Here is a 13806-nt window from a genome sequence, read left to right on the forward strand (position 1 = left end):
GTCGACTTTTTGGGATTTTATCTTATTCACCGTGTCCCCCAGAGTTAGATAAGTCCATACATACCCTTCTCATCTCCGTGCGTGCCGTAACTCTGTCTGACGCTCCCATCGCTAGCTTAGCTTAGCACAAAGACTGGAGGTAAACGGCTCCAGCTAGCATACTGCTCCCAATAAGTGACAAGATAATGCCAACGCCAACACCGTATACATACTGGGAACTATATTCTCAGAGGGCGAAGCACTGCTACTTGGGTGGAGGGATTTGCTCGCAGCGCCTGAGAAGCCCCGTGGTGAGGAGCAGAGAGTTCGCTCAGAGTTGGAGTGAATCAAGTAGCAGTGCTTCGCCTTCTGAGAATATAGTTCCCAGTATGTAAACGGTTAGAAGATGGCTGTGTCTCATGTGACCTTGTTATTTGTACACACTGTGACTATACAAATCACAACATGTAAATAGGAAAATGTTGGCGTTATTTTGTCACTTATTGGGAGCAATAGGCTAGCTGGAGCCATTTACCTCCAGTCTTTGTGCTAAGCTAGGCTAGCGGTGGGTGCGTCAGACAGAGTTACGGCACGCACGGAGATGAGAAGGGTATGTATGGACTTATCTAACTCTGGGGGATACGGTGAATAAGCTAAAGTCCCAAAAAGTCAGCGTGTTCCTTTAAGTGACGTGACCGATCGTCAGTTCGAGTGGCAGTGCCAACACAGAGTATTTTCTTTCACTTTAATACAAATGAATGCATGATATTGATATACAAAATTATATTTTGAAATATACAGTACAACTTACTGAAATGTATCATGTCTCACATAATCGCTCAATCATTGTTTCAACTGCGGACAGCTTGTGAACAGTGTCACTTAATATCCATGTGACTAGATCTCGTGCCACGAGATTAATTACATCCGTTCAACGTGTTTCTCAGAGTGGCTCCATTCACAGTAAATTCTGCTCCACACAATCTCAGTCCCTGCATCTACTGTTTGTTTGAGTTTCCAATAATGTGCATTTGGAAATGCATATAAAGTCTGATGCACTTTGTGTTTGATAGAGAATTTGAAGTGTTGAAGTGAGGAAGTGTTTCGCTGCTATCATATTCATGCATGGAGCGTGTCTCAGCAGCTCAGTTAACAGATTCAATCTCTGCATATGCTGTGAGTTTGGGTTGCTGTGATGAATGTAATGTACATAAGTTTATATTACAGTATATTACATTATGTATTTTAACAGTGTTGTTCATTACAAACAAATGATTACTTGCTTTTGATACTTTATTTGAACCCATTATTGTTTCTTCATTGTTATTATCTATGCATTTTAAGTCATTTTTATTACCACACAAAAAATGATCCGATTACTCGATTAATCATCAAAATAATTGACTTGATTACCAAAATAATCGTTAGGTGACAGCCCAAGATTAGTTAAAACATTTTAAAATGCACCTGCATTGTTTTGCATTTTGAAATAAAATTATTTGCATTACAATTATTTACATTTTCAAATAAAATACTTTTTCCAATCATATAATTTATCTTTGAAGATTTCTTAAAAAGTCAGTTACCGTTAATATACCGGCGTGAACCTAATATCGTGCATCGTCTCATCTCATGAGCAAAGTGTATCGTCACACCCCTTATGTTCACAGTTATTAGTTAGCTATAAAAGGAGCTTATTTATTGTTAATTATGTTTGAATAAATTTGCCATTAAGACAAGTGCTTATGAAACCTACCTTATGTGTATTTTGTATGTAATTATTATAACTGAAAATAAATAGCAGTTGAATATAATAGCTCTGTTGTCAATAATAACCTCTAATATTATATTAATGTACCAAATGAGAGGGTTCCTTGTATAGTAAATGCAAATGTAATGTAAATATTTCCTGTATAGTTTACATGTAAACTATACAGGAAATATTTACATTACATTTGCATTTTCTTAAGGAAAAAAAAAAAAGGTTTTTTTTTTCCTTAAAGGGATATGCCACCGTTTTTTCATATTAAACTATGTTATTCCCTTAACTAAGACGAGTTGATACATACCTCTCTCGTCTCAGTGCGTGCACTAAATTGCTCTGTCTTGCGGCGAAACTTTGTTAGCACTTAGCTTAGCCCAGTTCATTCAATATGGGCCAAGCAGAGAAGCTACCAAACACCTCCACGTTTTCCCTATTTAAATACAGTTACTCGCCTAGTGTAACTCGACCTAGGATGGTGACACAAAACAAAACGTTGCGCTTTTCTAAGCGTGTAAAATGGATAACTATATTGTATGGCGGAATACCATAGCAAGTGCTTGGAAGCACTTCGACTTCGGCGCAGTAATATCTTCACTAGAGGGAGCGGGGGCCGGTGAGAGGATTTTTCACGAGTGAAGATATTACTGCGCCGAAGTCGAAGTGCTTCCAAGCACTTGCTATGGTATTGTGTCACCGTCCTAGGTCGAGTTACACTACGCGAGTAACTGTATTTAAATAGGGAAAACGTGGAGGTGTTTGGTAGCTTCTCTGCTTGGCCCATATTGAATGAACTGGGCTAAGCTAAGTGCTAACAAAGTTTCGCCGCGCGCCAGAGCGATTTAGTGCACGCACTGAGACGAGAGAGGTATGTATCAACTCGTCTTAGTTAAGGGAATAACATAGTTTAATATGAAAAAACGGTGGAGTATCCCTTTAAGAAAATCAAACTATTGGTATCGGCAGAATAATCGGCTCTCATATTGTATCATTAAGTATCATTCTGAATAATCTGCTATTATATCAGCTAGGAAATGCAGTATTGGTGCATCCGTTTGTTAAATTTTATTTACTCAAGTTTTCACCAAAGCAACTATAAGATGGGCACAAATAAGATGCAGTAGACACAAACATCTCTGTAAACATGTTGCACGAATCCCAGAGTGAGACCTGTAAAATAACTCAGACACGAGGCATGCGCCACTCCCCACGTCCCAGCATGCCTGAGGAGTGGGACCCGCTGTCGCCTGGCCGGGCGCTGGAAACAGTCATCTCGAGAAAGGAAACTGAGACGCTTCAGAGGCCCACAGACCTCACACTAAAATAGAGATGACAGGAAGGCAGCCGGTGGCACACAGGAAAGAGAGAGTGTGCAAAGGACGAAAGCAGAAGGGGTTTGAGTGAAGCATCTGCACGAACACCCCAACGCTTTCCCAGAAACTCTGTCACCGCAGAAACGCACTGCTGCAGCAGTATCAAACACCCCAGCAGTTTATGAGAGTGGCTGAGTAGTCATTTAGAAGACACTTTTATCCAAAAAGACTTTATTACTCTACTTATTACAGGGCCGGTCCCCGATGAGATCAAGAGTCATGGTCAGTCAGTCATTGCAGGGTTTGAACCTACAACCAAATCATAAACCAATACGCCACATCACTCTGTGATTCAGCCTCAGACGCAACACCCATGGACCAACTGATGCATGGCACACAAAGAACGGAAGTACCATGTAACAAATCAGCAGTTCAAATCTGACTGGCTGGTTTTACATAACTTCCAGGTGCTTGGAAACAAAGGTGTGCTTAAAGGTTCCAGGCTGACACAATGACCAATTTTGAGGAAGTATTACAAAGTTGCTATTTTTATTGGTGCATTTGTTTATTTATTGGTGTTCTTACTTGTTTATTCATTTTTCATTCATATTTATAGTATCTATTTCAGGCATGCAACTCTACACGGCGCAGGCTTATACTGTAGCAAGCAATCGCATCATTACCGCATGACACAAGCTGATTGGCCTTTTGCTGATCCTGTAGCCAATGAGATTGCTTGCTCAACATTTGAATAGTCTGGTTCAGTGTTTGCTGTAAGCTAGTCCTGCAGTGCGCTATCAGCGTTCCTCTGAACCCCTCCACCTCCCCCAGCTCCACCTGCCTAGATCTACTACAGGATTAATGTGTGTCTGTATGGGGCTGTTTACACCTGGCCACTTCATGTGTTTTCTCAGATTGGATAGCTATCCGATCGTGAAAAGACCAGGTGTAAATGCCCTCCGAAACGCATTCGAGACGGATTTCAATCCGATCGCTCAAACCACTTCAGGATGAGGTCTGGGCCACATTCCTGAAGAAACTGGACAAGTGTAAATGCATCTGGTTGTTGAAACCACATATGTAAATTGTACTCCTCCCAAAAATGCTAAAAAAAAATAAACGTGTGAGAGCGTGTTATAGGCTATATGCAATGTTATAGCCAGATATGACAACGCTACTGGAACATGCATCACCACAGATGAGAAGCTGAGCATCTATTCATCAAGCCAACGTGCAAACTATCGCAAATCAAAGTGAAAGTAAGTCGCAGACGCTTAATACACAATCATCATCATTTAAAAGTAAAGAAATTAAATGATCTTACCAGGGCTGTTGCCGCTCTCTCTTATTGCGGTCTTTGATTTTGAAATTTTAGCTGATGATCAATAAAATGCAGCTCACATCTGTTGCTTTCGGTGACGTGCACTCCATTAAATCTGCATATAGCGCGGGAATTGAAGATAGGATTTAAATCCGTTTCGCAAAAACACATTTATGTGACCAGGGGCCTCATTTATAAACGTTGCGTACGCACAAAAGAAGGCGTACGCCGCTCTCTACGCAATAATTGGTATTTATAAAAAGCAAACTTGACGGGAAAATGTGCGGTCCTTCACGCAAGCTCTCACCCAGGCGTACGCACAAAAACGGGTGAAATGAGAAATGGCGACACCGTCGGCAGATGGAAGAAACACGTGAAAGTGTGTGAAACTGTAGACCGTTGTGTAAAAGAAATGGCAATACTGCCTCTCATAAATAGCCTAACATGAAGACTTCACAAAGCAAGTCTTATTAACAGCCTACACGGACAGCCGTTTGATCAATCTGCAGTGTAAAACAAACAAAATCAAACGAAAATTACAACAGAAATGCAATATTTGCGAAAAGAAAAGTGAAATATGTTCTGCAATAATATTGGCATGTTATGCAATTCATCCTTATGAATAATATGGTAAACAGAACGAAATAATGTACAAAACTGATATTCTCGTCAATGTGTCCGTCTGGCGGAGCAGATAGATGCAAGATAGACAGATAGATAGATAATTAGGGAGATATATAGATAGATAAATAGATAGATGTATTAATTGTCCACTGGGGAAAGTTATTTTCATAGTAAAAATTTCTTCATCAGCTACGGAATCATGGTATTCATGCAAAGCCTATATGCCTTTAGTTTGTTTTATTTTTGATAAAATAATGTATGACGTAGGCTATGTCTCAACCATTCAGAAAGCTGCAAGAAATTACATTTGCGCTGAACTATTTCCCATTTCCACGTAGATTATAACCGACATCAGTAGCTTGTCACACTCTGGCGATGGAGCGCTAGACGCTTTTTTGCCTCGAATTTGATGTCCGACCATTTCTTTTTTATTTCGGCCACAGTCCGAGGTTGTGAGGCTACAGCATTTACGGCGTCTGCAACCTTTTGCCACTCAAGTGCCTTTTTGGCATTAGTAATGCCCACACTGTGCACTTCAAACAACATTTTTCTCCTCTTTTCCACCTCGCCAACGATAACTTCTACTTCACATTGAGTGAAGTTATGTTTTTTGATTTCCTCTCTGTGTTTGCCATGATTTCGCAATCGATGAATATTAATTTGTGGGCGTTTCACGGACTATTTATGGGCAACTATGGGCGTGACATGAAGCCGCAAAAGCTGCGCTACATTTAGAATTTATTGTGATTTATTAAGGGAAAACTGCGTAGGATGTGCGTGCGCACGGTTTTATAAATCCGAATATTTCTGTGCGTACGCACGTCCTATGTTTCATCCGTACCCACTTATGACGCAAATCCTACGCAAAGTTTTATAAATGAGGCCCCAGGTGTAAATGGAATCGTTTTGATAAATCAGATAGCTATCCGATCTGAGAAAACGCATGAAGTGGCCAGGTGTAAACAGCCCCTATATGCAGCAGCAGTAGAATATCTTACATGCTCACAGCAGTGTGTCTGTGCATCTATTAGCAGTAGCAAGTCCATACTTGCATAGCAGATTTAGTCTGCCATCTCAATACACTGTTATTGTTAACGGGTTAGTTCACCCAAAAATGAAAAATTCTGTCAGTAATCACTCACCCTCATGTTGTTCCAACCCCGTAAGACCTTCGTTCATCTTCGGAACACAAATTAAGATATTTTTGATGAAATCTGAGAGCTGGATCACTCCTCCATAGGCTTCTATGGGATCGAAACTTGCCGGCCCAGAAAGTTAGTAAAGACAATGTTTAAAATAGTCCAAGTGACTACAGAGGCTCAACCATAAGTTTATCAAGCGACGAGAATACTTTTTGTGCGCAAAAAACAACAAAAATTGTGGGCCTGTGTGTCTGTCACACGCATCACACACATGACCAGCGTCGGCCAATAGTGAGCCTACGTGGTGACATACAAGACAGAAGCGCTGCGCTGTTACACTACGTGAATTCATTCAGGCCCTGCAGACGAAAATGAATAGTTGAATAAAGTCGTTATTTTTTTGTTTTTTTTGCGCACAAAAAGTATTCTCGTCGCTTGATAAACTTAAGGTTGAGCCACTATAGTCACTTGGGCTATTTTAAACATTGTCTTCACTAACTTTCTGGGCCGGCAAGTTTCGATCCCATAGAAGCCTATGGAGGAGTGAGACAGCTCTCAGATTTAATCAAAAATATCTTAAAGGATAATTCCGGTATTTAACACTTTGAGGCCCGGTTTCACAGACAGGGCTTAGACTAAGCCAGGATTAGACCATAGATCAATTAGGACATTTAAGTAATTTTTATAAACATGCTTAGAAAAAAACATTACCGATGTGCATCTTAAAACTAAAAAGGCACTGATATATTTTTCAGTCAGTGCAAGTTTATTTCAGTGGAAACAGCTCAGACTTACATTTTAGTCTAGGACTAGTCTTAAGCCCTGTCTGTGAAACCAGGGGTGAGTCTATTTTGTAGTTTGTTTTGGATGAACAAGAGTGGTGGACAAAGAAATTTTGACAATGGTTCCTGTCTCGACTTTTTGACTATTTTAGAATTGCCCATGACCGCTTTAGAATGGGAGTCTATGGCCATGCACAAACATGTCCTTAAAACAACCCTTAACGTTCGTTTTCAAAACTGTTCAACTCACCGAGTGGTTAGTTGTGTTCGTTGATGCTTAAAAACAAATATATCGGCGCAATGTATGATTTCAATCCGTTTATTTTTCCATAGTGGAACTATTTTTTCAGATACCTCACAACCGCGTATAAACTTCCGCTCGATATTTGAGTCTGAAGCGTCTTTTCCGTTCCCGGTAGCGCAGTAATATCAACGAGCAATGAGTCCTCCAACAGAAATCAATGGGATTTTACAAAATGCCAAATAAAACACGACAGAAACTGTATTTCGCTACTTTACTTGTTTTTGAACATCAACGAACACCACTAACCACTCGGTGAGTTGCACAGTTTTGAAAACGAACGTTAAGGGTTGTTTTAAGGACATGTTTGTGCATGGCCATAGACTCCCATTCTAAAGCGGTCATGGGCAATTCTAAAATAGTCAAAAAGTCGAGACAGGAACCATTGTCAAAATTTCTTTGTCCACCACTCTTGTTCATCCAAAACAAACTACAAAACAGACTCAAAGTGTTAAATACCGGAATTATCCTTTAATTTGTGTTCCGAAGACGTCTTACGGGGTTGGAACAGCATGAGGGTGAGTAATTACTGACAGAATTTTCATTTTTGGGTGAAGTATCCCTTTAACTAAATCTAAGCCTATAAAAAAAGTTTTCTGTTAATTGAAATGAAGCTGGAATAAAATAAAATATTAAATAGAAACTTAAACAGAAATTATAAATGTTGCCTGGGCAACTAACAGAAATAAAAGTAAAATAACTAAAACTACAAAAGCACATAGCAAAATTACTAGAGATTTTCTAAGTAGGCAGTTTTTGAACAGAATAAGCAGCAAAGAGGATCTTACATCTGACTAGGTGTGACTCGCTTCAGGAATCTATACTTGTGCTGATACCGCATTTGAGTGAATAAACTACAGATAAATGTTAAAAAATGTGTTGTGAAAGCACTGAAATTCTCAGTGCTTTAGCCAAAACTCTTTACTGGTGACTCATAACACTCACTGGGGTCACACACACACACAAAACCTTCAAAGGATCATTTACAAAGATTCTCCTCATTTTAACAGTGGTTATATAGAGAAGCTGTACAAATCAGGCAAGCTTACACTTGAATAGGTAAAGACATATTGCATATCCATTTTGCAATATCAAAACCAGGTGAAGAGCTCTAATTTGATTCACTGCATTATTATTCCTAATCTCCATTCTTATTTTTAATTTGCTCCATATCTATTAATCTCTGCCCGGCATAAATCACAATGAGACTAATGGTTTTTGATGACATATTTGGGCATGTCTGAACGGTGGAGTTCAGGCTTACACAATATTAATGCACTCTGATACCAGTATGATCAGTTCAGCTCCCTTCGGAAAGGCGTCAGAGACTAGAGTTTGATCAGAGTTTGAATCAGAGGAACCTAAACACCCTAAATGTTAAGAATTAAGCCGGTAGATCTTAGCCAGGTACAAGTTACAAAGTGGACTAGATGTTTTACAGATAGAGTCCAGTTCTGTGAGGCTAGGAAAACCTTGACTTAAACTCTGACTTGCTAGTCAATTAGTGATGTTGATTAGTCCTAAGATTTGTTCCTATAAGTAGCGTGACTGCTCCCCACGTGCTGTGCTTCAGCTGTTACAGACCGTTTGCACAGCAAAACAATATCTTTAAAGATCTTCGAAATCAGCATGAAATGGAAGTTGAAATAATTGGCTTAATACAAGTTGTCCTTTTATATCTATCAGAGAGAAAGTATTATAACATTGAAAAAAAGGACACACTTGAGCTTTAAATATCCTGAATGAGACCAGGCTCTATGCTCCACCGCTCATCCCTGTGATGAACATGGTTTGTTTAGCCTCTCTAAATTAGAACAAGAAAGACAGAGAGCCAGAAATACACCAACGCATCCGCACACATATGCACAGCTGGCCTCTACAGAGTGATAAGGGCATTTGAGGTCAAACGGGCTGAATGTTAGCCATGAGTTATAGTACTCACACACACAGCAGGGGATGGCAGAAAAAGAGATGTATATAGAGAGAGAGAAACCACAATGGGGTGAGCCTGACAAAACAAGACATGTTTGACATACGCTAGTCACACGCAAACTAGCATTTAGGGAAATGCCTCCCACATCAGCTAGTCTCATGCAGTCAGACTTTTGAGATTCAGTAAGTCTGGTCCACATTGCTGCTGCTTTTTGTAATCAAGAAACGCCCACTTAGACAGGATGGGCTGTGTGACTGACATTTTGATGTTAAATAGCAATTAATTTGGTTTAATTGCTTCTTAAAGGTGCTCTAAGCGATGTTGGGTGACGTCACTTCTTGTTGACGTTCGAAGTATTGTCAAACAAAACGGAGGCAAGCTCGACCCTCCCTCCTCCTCCTCCTCCTCATCCCGTCCCCTCCCCCTCCCTTCCATGCTTTTTCCATATGTAAAACACCGCCAAATCATCCTTTTCCCCTCTTCTTTGTTATTTGTTCATCGGAACGTCGTCTCTTTGGTCGTGTGTCAGCCATATCAAAATTCAAGAGAATATAATTCTAACGTTAGTCGTTAGTCACATCTCTCCTCTAGCTAACTTCCGTCTTCATGCTTCTCTCTCCTCCACTCCCCACACCCCCCTTCACGTGCACGCGCACTAACCCCCCACCCCCAAATCATTCTTGTCGGTTATTGGCTGGAACTGTTTGTTATGTTTCGTGGTCCAGGCTGGGCCAGTTTGTTTTTGTTGCTGTTTGTGGAGCCTGGGCTGTCTACAGAGACCACGTTTTTTTTACAGTGTGTTCAGGGGACAGGCAGCTTGCACTCTTTAAAAAAAAATAATAATCTTGCCCAGACAAAAATCATTTATAATAAATTCTGCACTATTCCATAAAATAAAAAGTCAATTTTAATTTCATGGTGACTTTAAGACAAAACAAGGCTGAGATTTAACAAAAGCCTTACAAAAATGTCCAATAACATGGTGCCATCATACATGGCACAGTACAACACAGCAATAGCTTAATTTGGCCACAAAACCCTTTTACAGCTTTTCAACTTCATTTTAATTTCATTTCAACCAGATTGTTCTTTCGAGGAAGGTTGTGTTAGGACACACACACACACACACACACACACACACACACACACACACACACACACACACACACACACACACACACACACACACACACACACACACACACACACACACACACACACAGCAGAGGAGGAGGAACCCTGCAGAGCACGGCTAATCAGAATGGATAGCAAGGAGACCTTGAACAAGACACTGCAACAGAATTACATTGATATCCTGTGTGTGTGTGTGTGTGTGTGTGTGTGTGTGTGTGTGTGTGTGTGTGTGTGTGTGTGTGTGTGTGTGTGTGTGTGTGTGTGTGTGTGTGTGTGTGTGTGTGTGTGTGTGCGCGGTCCTGGTAAAATGATAGTAATACCTTTCCCCACATAATGGTAGTAATACAAGTCATTTTTGAAAAAATAAATAAATAAATTGGTCCCCATGAGGAAACCAGCTTATAAATCACACTAAATCATGTTTTTATTGAAAATGTGAAAATGCAGAAATTTTTCTGGGATGGGTAGGGTTAGTTTGTACAGTACAAAAATCATTCTGTCTATGGAGAGTACCCATAATACTTTCTAAAAAAAAAAAAAAAATTACCCTGAAGTGAGCTAAATCTGACAAACCCTTCTTTTAAGGATGTCCTTGTTTGTAAAATGGTATAAAAATAAATACAGTTTTTTTATTTATTTATTAAAATACAGATAGTTGTATGTTTAGGCTATAGTATTCGTAATTAGTTGTACATTAAAACAGTAGAAATCTATGGAATGTCCTTATTTAGATAAATAAAGGGTAGCTAAATAAATGGCTCCGATTCAACTTAATTCTTGATCCTAAATAATTCCATTATTGATACTTTTAGTATACTTATAATAATAGATCCTAACTATAGTAAACAATACATATATATTATAAAAGCAAAACAACACAATATTTGTTAACTATTTTTTTACATTTTAAATGATCATTTATTACAACAAAATTCTGATTGTGTACCTTTAACTATAGATTGTTATATAAACAACCAGTCAGTAATTACAAGAACTTAGGTAGACAAACCATATGACACACAATGATTCTTGGTCAGATAAGAACAACACTAAAGACTTGCGGTTCATTGAGTCATTTTCACTTAATCATTCAGAACAATTTCATTACTGATTCGTGAGTCGGCTACAGTGGTCAGGCCATATGTTTGTTGTTGCATGCAACCAGCTAGGTGCAATAGAAAGATGTATTACCTATTCATAATTTTTTTCAATTATTTTGAATCATTTTTTGCACCATTTCTTATGCCATGGCACTGTAGATTCAGGAATGCAGATGAAAGATGTCATTGAAACCATTTGGTTTCAGTATTTTAAAACTATATAGTATTTGTTCTATATAAGAACAAGTTCTCATTTCCCGACCCTAAACACAAGCATTGGCTTGGAGCCGTTAAATCGACAGGTACGAGCCTCGGTTTCAGCTCTTCCAAATCTACACGCAACTGAGCCACTTTGTTCTCCAAGCCACACAAATTACACATCAAAGCTCACTATGCGGCTGTCTAATTGAAGAAACACAGAGATCCACGATTCCTGCCCCCCTGCAGTGCCCCAGGAAATGTGTGTGTGTGTGTGTGTGTGTCAAGAGTGTGTGTGGGTGAGATTTGTCCACCCACCCCTGCACTCTTCCACAGCATCGGCTGCATTCCTCGCATCCCTGTTTCCAATTATCCTGGAAGAGTCTGCAGTTCTGAGAGGCCATGAGAGCCGACGGGCAACAATACTACTGCCGCAACATTCACATTTCACCTGGATTTGTTGTGGACTGGGAAAAGTTGGCCGTACATTTCTTGGTTGTTTTTTTCTCTCATTAGCCCGACAAAAAGAAAAACTACTGCTAGCGGCCGCAGTTATAAGCTACTGCATGCTAGCGCTTTTCAAACGCACCAAAGGATCATAGCCGGCGCCGCCAAAACCAATAGACCACCGCATTCGCATGCAAATGGAGCACAATTTGCTTTGATGCTTCGACATTCCACAAAATCTCGCCTTTCAAAACAGTCTGTGCGCGTACATGATGAGAACAACGAACTTTTAATGGCCTAACCCAACAGTTCATCTTGTGTAAAGCCGCCAAAACTTTGAGTCGTGCTGCCATGAATCGTAAAACGATCTCTGTGGTATTCTGGGCTTGTGTGTTACAATCTCTGTGTACAGCCTCAAAAAAAGCTGTGTGCAATCCTACAACACATTAAATCCCACAAATATGTTTCTGAACATGCCATTAAATATTTTTTACGGTAATCCAAGCCGCTGTTTGTGTGCAATTAGTTTCTGCAAGAACAAATCCAGACCTGATGAACGTGAAAGAGTTGTGTTTAAACAAGTTTTGGTGTCTTTTTGCTGCCAATTCTGCTGCTAACCTCTCTCTCTCTCTCACACACACACACACACACACACACGCACACACACACGAGCAGCGTGCCACAGATGAGTGGTACGGCGCCAGAGAGCTCGCTCTTTCTGCTGACGGCAGCGATCACACACACCCCTGCCTGAGTGAAATCACAGGTGTGTGTATCCGTCTTGCACTTGTGTGTGTGTGAGGAGGGGGTGTAACCATCAGGAGAATGCAAATAATCTGTCTCAAATGTTAGTGGTGTTTACCATGGTATATAATGACTGCATGGTCTAATTTTTTGAGATCATCACCGTAAATATTTTGTGGTCTATTTTATTTGACAATATTTGGAGCAACAATATATTGTACTCAGAGACTCTGTTAACTGGAATTGACCAAAAATCAAAACACGGATGGATGGATGGATGGATGGATGGATGGATGGATGGATGGATGGATGGATGGATGGATGGATGGATGGATGGATGGATGGATGGATGGATGGATGGATGGATGGATGGATGGATGGATGGATGGATGGATGGATGGATGGATGGATGGATGGATGGATGGATGGATGGATGGATGGATGGATGGATGGATGGATGGATGGATGGATGGATGGATGGATGGATGGATGGATGGATGGATGGATGGATGGCAGATAGACAGACAAATCCGTTTTCGCACGTCTCGAAAGTTGAAGCTGCTGATCAGCAATAGAAGTTGCCCTGTGAAAAACTTCAATAGGTCAGGATGATAATGCTACTTTCATAATTGCACGTATTATTACCATCATTAAATTGGGGTGAAAGGGGTTACTGGGGTGGTTTGGTCCCGAAGTATATTTGTAGTAGCAAAGCAAATATTGACAGCTTCAATCTGCTGCAGTCTTTCTTCCTCTGAAAGTCTCTCCTCGCCTGCTAGAAGCCAAACGTTGGATGTACGTTAATGTTAATATCACTGTACATCAGCATGAAATGAAAGCAATATGGAAGTATGCTATGTGATGAATGAACCTTCTTTCTAGTTCATGAGAGAGTTAATCATCTACTACAGCTGAGGGTAATAAAAACATTCTCATGTACTAATACTGATGAATAGTTTCACCATGTCTTACTCACAGACACACAGACACACAGTCCTCTCTGTGTTCATGCTTGAACACACACAT

At 40.1% G+C, this 13806-nt stretch overlaps 1 protein-coding gene across 3 annotated transcripts in view; it reads right to left on the bottom strand.

Annotated features, from left to right (window-relative positions):
• Positions 1–13806, bottom strand: part of eml4 (EMAP like 4) — a 108108-nt gene that overhangs the window by 73532 nt on the left and 20770 nt on the right. The gene's annotated exons all lie outside the window — the stretch shown is intronic.

This window comes from Squalius cephalus (genome assembly GCF_949319135.1).
Source record: "Squalius cephalus genome assembly, chromosome: 21".
Lineage (NCBI taxonomy): Eukaryota > Metazoa > Chordata > Actinopteri > Cypriniformes > Leuciscidae > Squalius > Squalius cephalus.